Here is a 14149-nt window from a genome sequence, read left to right on the forward strand (position 1 = left end):
ATCCATTTGGCAAGGGAATTGGGAATAGGATCAAAGTTGGTTTTATTTCAATAGCGTCTCTAGTGAGCTGTTAATTACTTGGGTTTCAAATCAGATGGCATTTGAAATAGAATATTGAATTACACCTGTGTTTGGGGGTCAGTTTATCTTCTGATATGAAGGTAGATTTGTGGCAGGAAGGACCAGGAGGAAATGAAGTTAGTTTTCTTCCTGTGTTTGATGGGGGGAAGGTCTTTGTTGCTAAAATATTCCTCAGGGCTTTGCATACTGGGTTAAACCAACAGGGAAAATTATATTTCAGGGACTTTGAGCCAGAGCAGACCTCCAATTATCCCTCAAACAGATTAAAAAATGTAATCTTAGACTTGTTAATATGAAATATGACTTGCACACGCATACCTACACATGTATATATACAAATATTTATGGTTTCGAGTACTTAAGGTGAATTGAAAACTAGTTTGGTGGAAAACGAAGCAGTAGAATTAATGTTTCTGACCTCAGCATTCTAATATTTATCTCAAACATTTAGATTTTAATTTTATCGAAATCAGCTTTTGTTTGTTTACCCATTTATACTTGTCAGGGGGTAATATCTTAGTTTGGAAAATTTCACTTGCTCACTAATCTGCAAACACTCCCATCTCCTTTCTGTTCCATAAGTGCCCACACCCTTCCTTGCCTCAGCGTGCTTACACTTTCAGCTCCATCTGTCCACAGTGCTTACTTCCAGTTCTGTGTTTCCTACCCTACAGGTGGCAACTCCAATCTCACTTCCCCTGAGAGGATTTTCTGCCCATTGACTCTGCCTTATCATCCTATCCCTTCAAAGCACTGATGTCAGTGGGCATCTATCTTATTGATTTATTTGTCACATATATATCGTCTTCTTGCCCACGAAAGTAGGTGGGGCTGTCCTGCATACAGCACATCTTCAATACTTACACTGTACCTGGCATGTTGCGAGCTGAGTGTCCCACATGTATTTCGTGAATGAATGAACAATTGGATGACTGGACAAGCCGTGGCAAGACCTTGGCCCAAGAACATTTCGACAATACCTTGCATTTGGGAGCTGAGCTATTCATACAGTAAAATTGGTATAGCTTGTCTCTTGGTTTCACTCAGTGTGGATCTTTGTTCCGACCTCCTTATAGGTGTCTCCTCTCGTCTTCTCTCTCTTTTTTACATCCTGCTTTTTGCCTTTATTTCTGTCTCTCAAAAACTGCTGATAATTTTCTCATGGGTTAGCTGAGAAACAAATACAAACTTTCTTTTATCAAATTCATAATGGCTATTACTAGTAGAACTGATCACAACAAAGTAATACTGACAACAACTGAAACGGCCTGTGGTAGGATTTGTTATTGGTTAAAAAAAATTGATGGCAAAATTAAATCTTCTTGACAAAATTTAGACATGCAAAATTTGATCTGGGCAAATTGAACTTTGTGGAAATAAAGAAAACTCAAAATGGCAGAAGCCATAGCTGTTAAAATTGGATGTGACTGAAAAAAAAAAAAACCAACCTGATTTAAAATTTCTAAGGAAAAGGATTGATACTGGCCAAATAATATCAGTGAAGTAAAAATAGCGACAAGGTAAAAGCATTTACATTATTTAATCAGGGGAAGATACGGCTGCAGGAGCTCATTCAATAAATCTTCATGTAGAGGAAAGATAATTTCTTGTGCTGAAGAATGGACAGCTGTTCTTTTCCAATAATAATAATAATAATAATAATAAAAAGGTATGAGAATACAGCAGGGAGTTTAATTTTTTTTTCAACGTTTATTTATTTTTGGGACAGAGAGAGACAGAGCATGAACGGGGGAGGGGCAGAGAGAGAGAGGGAGACACAGAATCGGAAACAGGATCCAGGCTCCGAGCCGTCAGCCCAGAGCCCGACGCGGGGCTCGAACTCCCGGACCGCGAGATCGTGACCTGGCTGAAGTCGGACGCTTAACCGACTGCGCCACCCAGGTGCCCCAAGCAGGGAGTTTAGAAAGAACTTCCTGTCTACAGGTGACTTGGAAGGCCTGGAATGCATTTCCAGGAAGGGAGGTGGTGAGGGGAGAGAGGGAGGAAAGTAGAGTGTAGGGGTGTGTGTGTATGGGGGGGGGGGGAGAAGTTTCTATAATAAGATGTATCAGAAAGCTATCATTCTGAGGTGGTTTTCCTACATTCTTTTCTGACAGAAGACTCGAAGATTAATGAGGAGTTTTTACTCCCTAGAATATTCCTTTAGCCCCATATTTCTATGATTCTATGACTTTTTAAATCTATTTTGCTCTTTGGTAAGAAAGTGGAACTATGCTATTTAGAAAATAAGATAAGGCCTTGTTGAGAAGTCACTTTATATCTCAGTATTCAAACTTACAGTTTTTTAAATTAGTTTTATGAATTTTTTAATGAAATTTTTAGGAATTAGTTTTATGTATGTGGAATTCTGTGACCAAAATCATTATTGTGATGACTAATTAAGGATCATTGTTTTAAGTTTGGAATAATGGAAGTTTTCACTCTATACGGGGAAGAATCTAAGGATTGGGGAAGTAAAAATGATTCATTGTGATAGCAAAAATTTAACTTTTGGTTCTATGAGAGAAAACATTCAGGCCTTGTATGCAAAGAATCTTTGATGCGAGTCTTATATGTGATCAAAGAAAGATTCCTAGGACTGCATCCCTGTAATAAAGGTTGTGTCATGAAGGTGGAATGGGAGACAGGGAAGGAAGGTCTTCCAGAGGACAGGAAGTAGCTCTAATCAGGATGGGAAAAGCCATCTTGGAAACAAGATGGTGGTTGTCAACAGTAGGTTGAGGTTGCCACTCCTTTGATGAATGGGAGAGTTACTCTTACTCTCTGCTCCCAGTGTGGGGGCATCATGTGAAAAGCAGTAACTGTAAGTAAGGGACCGTGGCATCCAAAAAGAAACAAGCAAGAATTATCAAGTAAGTGGAAGGGTGTTTTGATTAAAGAGGACTTGAAAGGGGATTCTGGGTTGTTCCCAAGTCATTGCATATGTTCAAATATTGGGAAATATAGCAGTGAATGCATCCCAAGGTAACCTTTCAGAAAACGGGTGGTGTTAAAGGATTTTTCAGACCTAAGCACCAGAAATTCTAAGCTACTCTTGGTTTATTGTTAGAAATAGATGATGTAGCATATTTCTGTAAAAAAAATTTTTTTTTAAGTTTATTTATTTTGAGAGAGAGAGAGAGAAAGACAAATAGGAGAGGGGCAGAGAGAAGGAGAGACAGAATCCCAAGCAGGCTCCACCCCATCAGCACAGAGCCTGACATGGGGCTCAAACTTATGAACCATGAGATCATGACCTTAGCCGAGATCAAGAGTCGGATGCTTAACCGACTGAGCGACTCAGATGCCCCAGCATATTTCTTTTTAAAAATCTTTTATTTATTTATTTTTCTACCATACAGAGTTATAGAATTTTTTCTCGTGTGGTGAGAGATTTTAAGGTCTGGTCTCTTAGCAACTTTCAAATATGCAATACAGCATTGTTAATTATAATTGCACTGTTATGCATTATATCCCCATGACTCATTCATTTTCTAACTGGAAGTTTGCACCCTTTGGCTCCCCTTCCCCACTTTGCCCACCCCCTACCCTCTGCCTCTGGAAACCACTAATCTGTTCTGTGTATCTATGAGCTTGGTTTTTTAATTTTTTTAAATTATTATTACTTAGGTTGCACGTACAAATGAGATCATACAGTGTTTGTCTTACTCTGACTTATTTCACTTAGCGTAATGCCCTTAAGATTCATCCATGTTATTGCAAATGACAAGATTTCATGCTTTTTATGGCTGAATAATAGTCCATTGTGTGTGCGCGCGCGCATGCGTGTGTGTGTGTGTGTGTGTGTGTGTGTGTGTGTGTGAGCATTTATCACATTTTCTTTCTCCATTTATCTGTTGTTGAGGTTTATGTTGCTCCCATATCTTGGCCATTGTAAATAATGTTGCAATGAACATGGGTGGGCATATATCTTTCCAAGTTAGTATTTTCATTTTCTTTGGATAATTACTCAGAAGTGGAATTGCTGGATCATATGGTAGTTCTATTTTTAATTTTTTGAGGACCCTCCATGGTGTTTTCCGTAGTGGCTGCACCAATTTACATTCCCACTGGCAATACACAAGGGTTCCTTTTATCCGCACCCTCGCCAGCATTTGTCAGTTCTCATCTTTTTGATAATAGCCATTCTAACAGGTGGGAGGTGATCTCACAGTGTGGTTTTGATTGTCATTTCCCTGATGAGTAGTGATGTTAGACATCTTTTCATATACCAGTTGGCCACCTGTATGGCCAACATACAAATCAGATTATTTGTTTTGTTTTGTTTTGTTTTTTTTGTTACTGAGTTGTACAAATTCTTTCTGTATTTTGGATATTTTTTTTTTTTTAAAATTTTTTTTTCAACGTTTATTTATTTTTGGGACAGAGAGAGACAGAGCATGAACGGGGGAGGGGCAGAGAGAGAGGGAGACACAGAATCGGAAACAGGCTCCAGGCTCCGAGCCATCAGCCCAGAGCCCGACGCGGGGCTCGAACTCACGGACCGCGAGATCGTGACCTGGCTGAAGTCGGACGCTTAACCGACTGCGCCACCCAGGCGCCCCTGTATTTTGGATATTAAGCCCTTATCAGATATATGATTTGCAAATATTTTCTCAGTAGGTTGCTTTTTCATTTTGTTAATGGTTTCCTTTGCCGTGCAGAAGCTCCTTAGTTTGATATAGTCTCACATGTTTATGATTGATTTTGTTGTCTTTGCTCTTGGTGTCAAATCCAAAAAATCACTACCAAGACTGATGTCAGGGAGCTTACTCCCTATGTTTTCTTCTAGGTGTTTTATGGTTTCAGGTCTTACATTCAGCCCTTTAATCCATTTTGAGTTAATTTTTGTGTGTGATGTAACATAGTGGCCCAGTTTCATTCTTCATATTTCTTTAATATAACTTTGTGGTAAGAATATTTGTCTTATATTTCAAATACAAGGAGTACAGGAGAATGGCATATGTACCCCTGTTGGTATTATATGAAACAGACTACCTGGGGAAATCATGAAGCTTTGTACATGTTATGGTACCATTGCAGGAAGGCAATGAATATTTTTCTCTCTGCTTACCTTAAAAAATAGTCACATATCTTATTTAAAAAATAGTAACTATTGTGGTGGTGATGCTGGTAGACAAGAAGTTCTCCTAGGACCGTATTAAGCTATTAGTGCTATTTGTTGAAGATTAGGAATTACTAAAGGAAACCATATGACTATTGTTTGTTCTTTCTTTCTGCATGGTTCTCTTGAGTTTCTTAAAATGATTAGTAATAAAGATGGGTGTTCATTTTTATGCTTTTTAAAATAAAGGTATGACATTGATTTGGTATAATGATCATGATTTTATTTTTAAAGGCATAATTGAGTAGACTAGAATTGTTATTTGATAACATTTATAACTCATTGCTCTTTAGACCTCAAGGTTATAACCATGACATCATCCATCTGGTGGTGCTATCCTCATTTCAGGCCAAGTATCACTTTTGCAAATTCAAACTTGAAATTGACATTTCATGCCATGGCAACTCTTTTATTCAGTAGTCTTTCGGTAATTAATATTTGATCTGCAGGAAAAAATAGAGAATTGACCTTAAACAAGATGCTTTAGTACTTATATATTCTTGTATTAATTTTGTGTCTAGCAGAAGATTGGCTCATCAAGCCAGTTTTGCACAACATTTGGAAAGTGGGCTGCTAAAAGGTTAGTTTATTATAGACACCTAAACTAGCGGTGAATTTCCAAGCTATTTATATTGGTAAGATGCAATGGCCTTATCTGTACTTCTTGCTGAATAGACCGTTTTCTTCTCTTCATTTGTAAATTGTTTGGAGACAGTTTTTTTCTTGCATAGGGAACACAATGCTGACGAGTCAACCTAATATCAATAAGATGATAGCCTATGAATATTTTTGACGACTAAGCACCCTTACATGGATTTCCTGTTGTCCCCTGAATCTCTCTACTGTGGGAAATTTCAATACGGAACAGAGAACCTCTCACTGCCAGTTTTGTGCCTGAAACACAAGAAAAGATGAACAGACGTCTGCTGCATTAAAAAAGGACACAGGCATGCATTAAATCCCTTATGTCTTACTTTTTAATGATGCAATTGTGAATTATGTTCTTGTTGCATTTGTAATTAGAGGCTGCAGCAGATGGCGAAGACTTATTTTAAAGTGATGTGTCTATTAAAATAAGCCACACTGCCAAATGATTGTTCACTGTAACAGCATCTTTACGCCCCTAAAACACTCCGATTCTTTGTTGATGTGCAGTTGATTACCACAGCTGATTACATATGTGCACATATTTGCTCAGAAATGTATCAGAGATATTTGATATGTGCAATACTTTATTTTAAAGTGTGTGTTATCACAATTATAGATAATGAAGCTTTCAATGAATTATTCAGTCACACCATCTACAAAGGGAATGCACTGATTTCCCTTTTCAATAAAATGAGGCATGAATCTTTCTAAACTATTGAGGCTAATTCTCCCTACACGGTGGGAGAAGCATTGAAGGGCGAGTGGGGAGTTTCTGGGTATTGAAAGATTCTCTTATGCACATTCTTATGAAGAACAGCTTTGATTTGGGTGAACTCAGTTCACGGATAGTGGTGGAATCTCAGGCTAAGAGTGGGAATGGAGAGGACTAGGCACTGAGGGAGGGCCAGGTAAAAATGGAAGAGAGGAGGTAGTCAGACTGACAGTATGTATTAGAATAGGTTAGGCTGTGATAACAGACAGCACCTAAATCTCACTGGCTTATAATGACATAGTACCGAAATGACATTTCTCTCTCTGGCTACATGTTTATCCTGAAACGTAAAAGGTGTTCTCCTTGTCATAATCTGTAGGGACCAGGTCGATGGAGGTTACATCTCAATACAGGGTTACACAATCATCTTACTAAACGGAAAAGGATGGTGTCACTTAAAAACTAGCTTTTAAAACTTCTGGGTGGAAGAGTCACATGGGCGCTTCCACTCATCTCATTGGCCAGAGCAAGTCATGTGACTAAGCCTACTATTAAGAGGGCAGGGAAGCGTAATCCTACTATTAGCCTGAAATATTTGGTGAGCGACAATTATGACCACCTCATGATGTAGTTTTCTGCAAGGAGATGTGTCCCTGAGACCGTTCCTCTACTTGGGTACGATGGCTACTTCATCTCCATCATTTTGGTCCCGAAATTGCATCAGATTGACTATTTTATGTTCCACAGTGTGCATAAAGACTTTTAGAAAGAGGGTGTGTGTTACCTGGCGGGGTAGAGATGTCTGCCGGTTTAACATTTTCCAAACTGTGTTCTCTTCAAAGGTGTTAATGCAGAAATAAGGATTGCGTGGTGGTCAACGGAGTCTGGGAGTCTGTGGGTAAGTTACACAAATTACTTTTCAGAGCCTTTAATATGTTAATATGAGTGTCTATAAGGCCTGTACAGCATGTGGTATTTCTCAATTCTATATCATATCTTTTTGGAGAGCTTCTACGGGATGGTGTTTTGTGGGAACACATTTTGGGTTGCTGCTTTGGTCTCTCCCATCGGTACTTGGTTGTATGTTCGGTCACTATTTTGGTTTCTGGGCTGATGAATACATTAAGATGCTTGGAGGGTCACACGCCCAGAGAGGGCATGGAAGCTCCAGGCATCCTTACCCCATAGCTGGCTCTATTCATCTCTTCCACTTTACTATTCCTGAGTTGCACCCCCTTATGATACACCAGAAAACATGAGTATTTTCCTGAGTTCTGTGAGCTGTTCTAGCAAATTTTGAAACCTGAAGAAGGGGTTTGGGGAACCGTCAATTTGCAGCAATTGGTCAGAAGTAGAGGTGGTCCAGGACTTGAGACTGGCATTTGAAGTAAGGGCAGTCTGTGGGACTGAGCTCCTTTAACTTGTGGGATCTGGTGCTAACTCCAGGTGCTTGGCGGCAGGGCTGAATTGAATTGTTGCACAGCCAGTTGTGTCTGGAGAATCAGAGAGTGAGTTGTTGGTGCTAGAAAACACAGCAAAGGTGTTGGAGCCTCTCAAGGGAAGGTGGCCAGGCCTCCAGCGCCCCTTTTCCTCCAGCACTCTTTCCCCCCTAGCCTGGAAAGAAAGAAGCATGATTTTGACGGGGGGGGGGGGGGGGGGGGGAGGGGCGAGGGGACATTTTGTGAGAGGAAAATACATGTCTTACATGAAGCTATGAACCAGCATTAGAGGGTGGAGTTAGGACTGGCAGTTCTAGATTGGGGAGCATCTGATGCCATAACTCCATACCCAAGAAATCATTATAATTCTCTTCTGCCATTAAGTAAAAATGTATTATATAAATATAATAATAATGATAACTATTATATCTAAGTATATATTATTATATATAAATATAAATAAATATATAACAATAATAAATATTTTTTCAACATGAGTTTGAACTGTGGGGGTTCACTTATACGTGGATTTTTTTCAGTATAATACAATAATGTATTTTCTCGTATGGTCTTCGTAACATTTTATTTTCTCTAGCTTTCTTTATTGTAAGAATACGTATATAAGACATATACAAAATATGTGTTAATCAACTTTATATTATTAGTAAGGCTTCGGACTATTAGTAGTTAAATTTTGGGGGAATCAAGAGTTATATGTAGATTTTTGACTCACAGGGAGTTGGTGACCCCCACGTTATTCACGGGTCAATAATAATATGTGTGTGTATGTGTGTGTGTGTGTGTGTGTGTGTGTGAGTGTGTGTGTATGTGTTGTGCGGGTGTGCATTTATATTTATATGGATAAAACATCTAAAACCAGGCACGTGATAAACACTCTGCAAATGTTTCTTCTTAGGCTAGTACAATAATAACAATGGCAAAAATGGGTAACAGTTTTGAATACTTTATATGTATTTCTAAGCACTGTGCTAGATTTATGGATTATCTCATTTTGTTTTTGAAAACAACACTGTGAGAAGTGGCTGGTATAATTATTCCCATTTTTAGAGATGAGGGTACTCAGATTCAGATAGGTTAACATGTTTGTCCAAAGCCATAAACCTAATAAGACACAAAGCTAGGAGTAGATGAACCCGGAAATTTGACCATGTTCTTAACCATTTTGCCACTATAACTACTGTTCCTTATGTTTGGTAGTGTTTAATGGTATTTAAAACACATATGTAGAAACTATACCATTTGTCCTCCACAGTAGCACTGTTAAATGCCATGTTCTCCATTTTTATTTTTTTATTCCTATTTTTTAAAGTTTATTTTTATTTATTTTCTGACAGAGATAGAGAGCAAGCAGGGGAGGGGCAGAAGGAGAGGGAAGCAGAATACTAAGAAGGCTCGACACTGTCAGCACAGAGCCTGGATGTGTGGCTCCAACTCGAACTGTGAGATCATGACCTGAGCTGAAGTCAAGAGTTGGACACTTAACCACCTGAGCCACCCAGGTGCCTCTCCATTTTTAAAGATAAGGGAACTGAGTCTCAAGTAGTTAGTTGAATCATAATTTACAGGCAGGCAACTTGAGTTCTGGTCCATCCTTTTCCTAATGTACATCTTCTTTCTCCCCACTTCTGTTTTATCTAGCCCTATTCCTTTTTCTCTCATTTTCTTCTCCTTTCTCCCTCTATCCTACAATCTGGATTTGTAGAATGTGAACAACTGGGAAATAATTTCTTGGGATAGTCATACAGAAGCCCAGAGAAGCAGTAATAGAATGGTAGGTGAGGAATGCAATCACCAGGCCCCAAATAAATTAATGCAAATACCACTACATTGCCTTCAATTTAATAAATCTTCACCCAACATATTGTGTGTGTCAGGTCTTCTCCTTCATAACTTTCCCTTCATCACCCCTTTATCCAAAAAATAAAAGTAGAGGGGAAGACAGGGCTACAGGGAAATTAGACCCGGAGAAGGGAACCAGAGACCATGGAAAAGTGGGAAAAGATGGGCTATTGACCCACATGAACGTGGTTCACTGAGTAAACTCTTAGCTCTCTTTCACCCATACAGCCGATGTGCTACAGGGAACCGCATGGAGCCATAAGGGGATGACCTCACTGCATTCTCCATGTAAACGAAGGGTATTTTGAGTATAACAGTGAGCAGCTTTTTGCATCATGAAAGGGACAGCCCTAAAATTTCAGCATTTGCCACCAACATTTAGTGCGGGGTTAAGTGACAGCTGTTCCTTATCCTGGGTCAGGAAATGTGTGTGAGGTGCAGGACTGTACCAGTAAGCACAGTAGAGCTAGAACCTTCAAGAAACTGAAGAGCTGAATGCCTTGTAGCTATAGCTCTTCAGAGTTGCATACTTTTACTTAAATAATGAAGCTGCTCTTTTGTAATAGACTGAATTATTTAAAATTTGAAAAATTATTTTACAGATGTTGTACATTTGGCTCAAGAGTCACAAGCCTTCAGATGATTTTGGAGACATTTTTTTCCTTTTCTTTTTTGAGTTGATCAGTGTTTGTAAAAACTTGATTTTGAATGCCTCACTTAACATGCATGCTTTCTCCAGGTAGCTTCTTTGTCCAATAGAGGCTTGGATTAAGTCAATGACTCTCTAGAAGCTGGTGAGGGTTTTGGGGGGGGGGGATCCATAGGTGGGTTCTTTCATGATATTAATGTTTAGAATAATAATGAATCTGCTTATATTCTTGGCAGGAATGAGTAACTTTGGATAGTAAAAAACACTTGTGTCGTCATGAATAGACCAACCATTAAAGCCAGGCATATAGATGTTGGTGGGGCTTTTGTAAGACCCAGGTAGCCTGCAGCCAGCCTGTATTCTTTAAGCCAATGGCCATTGTATTTTCCCAAGAGATGATTATGCCAGAATGGCTTCTCAGCTCACAAGAAGGCAGCGGGATGCGGCTGAATATATTTGTTGAAACTGGAGACCTTTATTTTCATCCTGGCTTTGCCTATAACACAATGTCACCTTGTGGAAATTGCTGATTATCTCTGATTTTGGTTCCTCATCTGGAAAATGTGGAAGTTGGTGAGGTGATCATCAAAGCCCTGTCTAGCTTTAAAATTCTATGATGCCGGGAATATGGTTTGCCCATCAGTGAGAAGTCACTGAGCCGACCTTGGAAACTGCTTCATGCCAATTAATCTCTTCCCTCCCTTTAGTGGAAAATAATCAGAAAAACGGTTTCATATTGTAAAGCACGAATGTTTCTTTGGAACCCTCTTTCACTGCCTTATAAAAACCAAGTGGCTTACCACCATCTATTCGTGTCTGAGACAAGTGTTAACAGAAAAGATTTCCATAGAGTTAACTCTTGAGATTGAGGTTGCTGTATGAGTTTGATAACTGGTTACCAAGAGGCTGGGGAACATGAGAAGGAGCAGGAGGAGGTGGGCTTGAAAATCTTTTTCGCTTTTGTGATGCTTTTCAAAGCTGCCCTACTGGGAACTCACTTTGATCAACACACAAAAAAAGGATCAGTTTTGGCTATTTTTATATTGTAAAGCCCCCAGTGATGTTCTGGCATCTTTGAGAATGAGAGTTGCTAGCTGGGCACAACCTCTCTTGTCTAAATTATCTCTTCCTATCCTCCCCACCCCCGGTCTCCTCCCACCCTGGGAGCCTGTGTTTATTTCCCATTCACTGAAGCTCTGAATTTGATTCTGGTTGTCTCCACAGCTGGCTCTGGTCCACCCTGAGTCCAAATCCTCCTTGGTATTTGGGTTAGTTCTGGTGGGGTGCCAGGAACTATTTATTTATTTATTTATTTATTTATTTATTTATTTATTTATTTTTTGTATGAAATTTATTGTCAAATTGGTTTCCATACCACACCCAGTGCTCATCCCAACAGGTGCCCTCCTCAATGCCCGTCACCCACTTTCCCCTCCCTCCCACCCCCCCTCAACCCTCAGTTTATTCTCAGTTTTTTTTTTTTTTTTTTAATTTTTTTTTTTTTTCAACGTTTATTTATTTTTGGGACAGAGAGAGACAGAGCATGAACGGGGGAGGGGCAGAGAGAGAGGGAAACACAGACTCGGAAACAGGCTCCAGGCTCTGAGCCATCAGCCCAGAGCCCGACGCGGGGCTCGAACTCCCGACCGCGAGATCGTGACCTGGCTGAAGTCGGACGCCTAACCGACTGCGCCACCCAGGCGCCCCTATTCTCAGTTTTTAAGAGCCTCTTATGCTTTGGCTCCCTCCCTCTCTAACTTTTTTTTTTTCCCTTCCCCTCCCCCATGGTCTTCTGTTAAGTTTCTCAGGATCCACATAGGAGTGAAAACATATGGTATCTCTCTTTCTCTGGATGACTTATTTCACTGAGCATAACACTCTCCAGTTCCATCCATGTTTCTACAAAAGGCCAAATTTCATTCTTTCTCATTGCCAAGTAGTATTCCATTATACATATAAACCACAATTTCTTTTTTTAATTTTTTTATTTTTTAATATATGAAGTTTATTGTCAAATTGGTTTCCATACAACACCCAGTGCTCATCCCAAAAGGTGCCCTCCTCAATACCCATCACCCACCCTCCCCTCCCTCCCACCCCCCATCAACCCTCAGTTTGTTCTCAGTTTTTAAGGGTCTCTTATGCTTTGGTTCTCTTCCACTCTAACCTCTTTTTTTTTTTTTTCCTTCCCCTCCCCCATGGGTTTCTGTTAAGTTTCTCAGGATCCACATAAGAGTGAAACCATATGGTATCTGTCTTTCTCTGTATGGCTTATTTCACTTAGCATCACACTCTCCAGTTCCATCCATGTTGCTACAAAGGGCCATATTTCATTCTTTCTCATTGCCACGTAGTACTCCATTGTGTATATAAACCACAATTTTTTTATCCATTCATCAGTGGATGGACATTTAGACTCTTTCCATAATTTGGTTATTGTTGAGAGTGCTGCTATAAACATTGGGGTACAAGTGCCCCTATGCATCAGTACTCCTGTATCCCTTGGGTAAATTCCTAGCAGTGCTATTGCTGGGTCATAGGGTAGGTCTATTTTTAATTTTTTGAGGAACCTCCACACTGTTTTCCAGAGTGGCTGCACCAATTTGCATTCCCACCACCAGTACAAGAGGGTTCCCATTTCTCCACATCCTCTCCAGCATCTACAGTCTCCTGATTTGTTCATTTTGGCCACTCTGACTGGTGTGAGGTGATATCTGAGCGTGTAAACCACAATTTCTTTATCCGTTTATCAGTTGATGGACATTTAGGCTCTTTCCACAATTTGGCTACTGTTGAAAGTGCTCCTATAAACATTGGGGTACAAGTGCCCCTATGCATCAGCACTCCAGGAACTCATTTTGAAAAATTCACACACTCTTGTGTTTCTTCTGCTGCAAAGGAGTTGGGTCAGAGACCCAGAATAAACAAATCGATGAGTGCCTCATTTGCTAATGTCAGAATCTGATTACCCATTCACTGGGCTTATTTTCTAGATGACCGTGGCTTCTGGCACTGAAAGAATTATAGGAATTGAACAGGATTTTCTTTGTTCTACCTGTGATGATGACATGGTCTTGATTTTCCTAAATTCTCAAGTTAATGTAATTTTTCTTGTTGTCTACGAAGATGATAGGCGATTTGCTTAATATAAAAAGATAGAGGATGTAACTTTATTTATATACATTTTTTATTGTTTATTATTTGAGAGAGAGAGAGAGAGAGAGAGAGAGAGAGAGAGAGAGAGAGAGAGACTGAGAGCAAGCAGGGAAGGGGCAGAGAGAGAGGGAGACACAGAATCGGAAGCAGGCTCCAGGCTCTGAGCCATCAGCCCAGAGCCCGACGTGGGGCTTGAACTCACAGACTTCGACATCATGACCTGAGCTGTAGTTGGCCGCCCAACCGACTGAGCCACCCAGGTGCCCTGAGGACGTAACTTTATATCATTAGGATATTCTCATGTGAATTTACAAATAGGAAAAATTCCCTTGTCAGGCTGTGCCCCTGCATCCTAGTTTCAGAAACTGGGGATTCCTAGGATGAATAGGCCTGTGTCTTGATAGCACAGAAAGACTTAACTGGAGTTAAAAAAAACAAAAATCAAGAAGTGATGTGATGTAACAACACGGTGTGCACAT

The sequence above is a fragment of the Felis catus genome, chromosome C1, assembly GCF_018350175.1.
Source record: "Felis catus isolate Fca126 chromosome C1, F.catus_Fca126_mat1.0, whole genome shotgun sequence".
Classification (NCBI taxonomy): Eukaryota; Metazoa; Chordata; class Mammalia; order Carnivora; family Felidae; genus Felis; species Felis catus.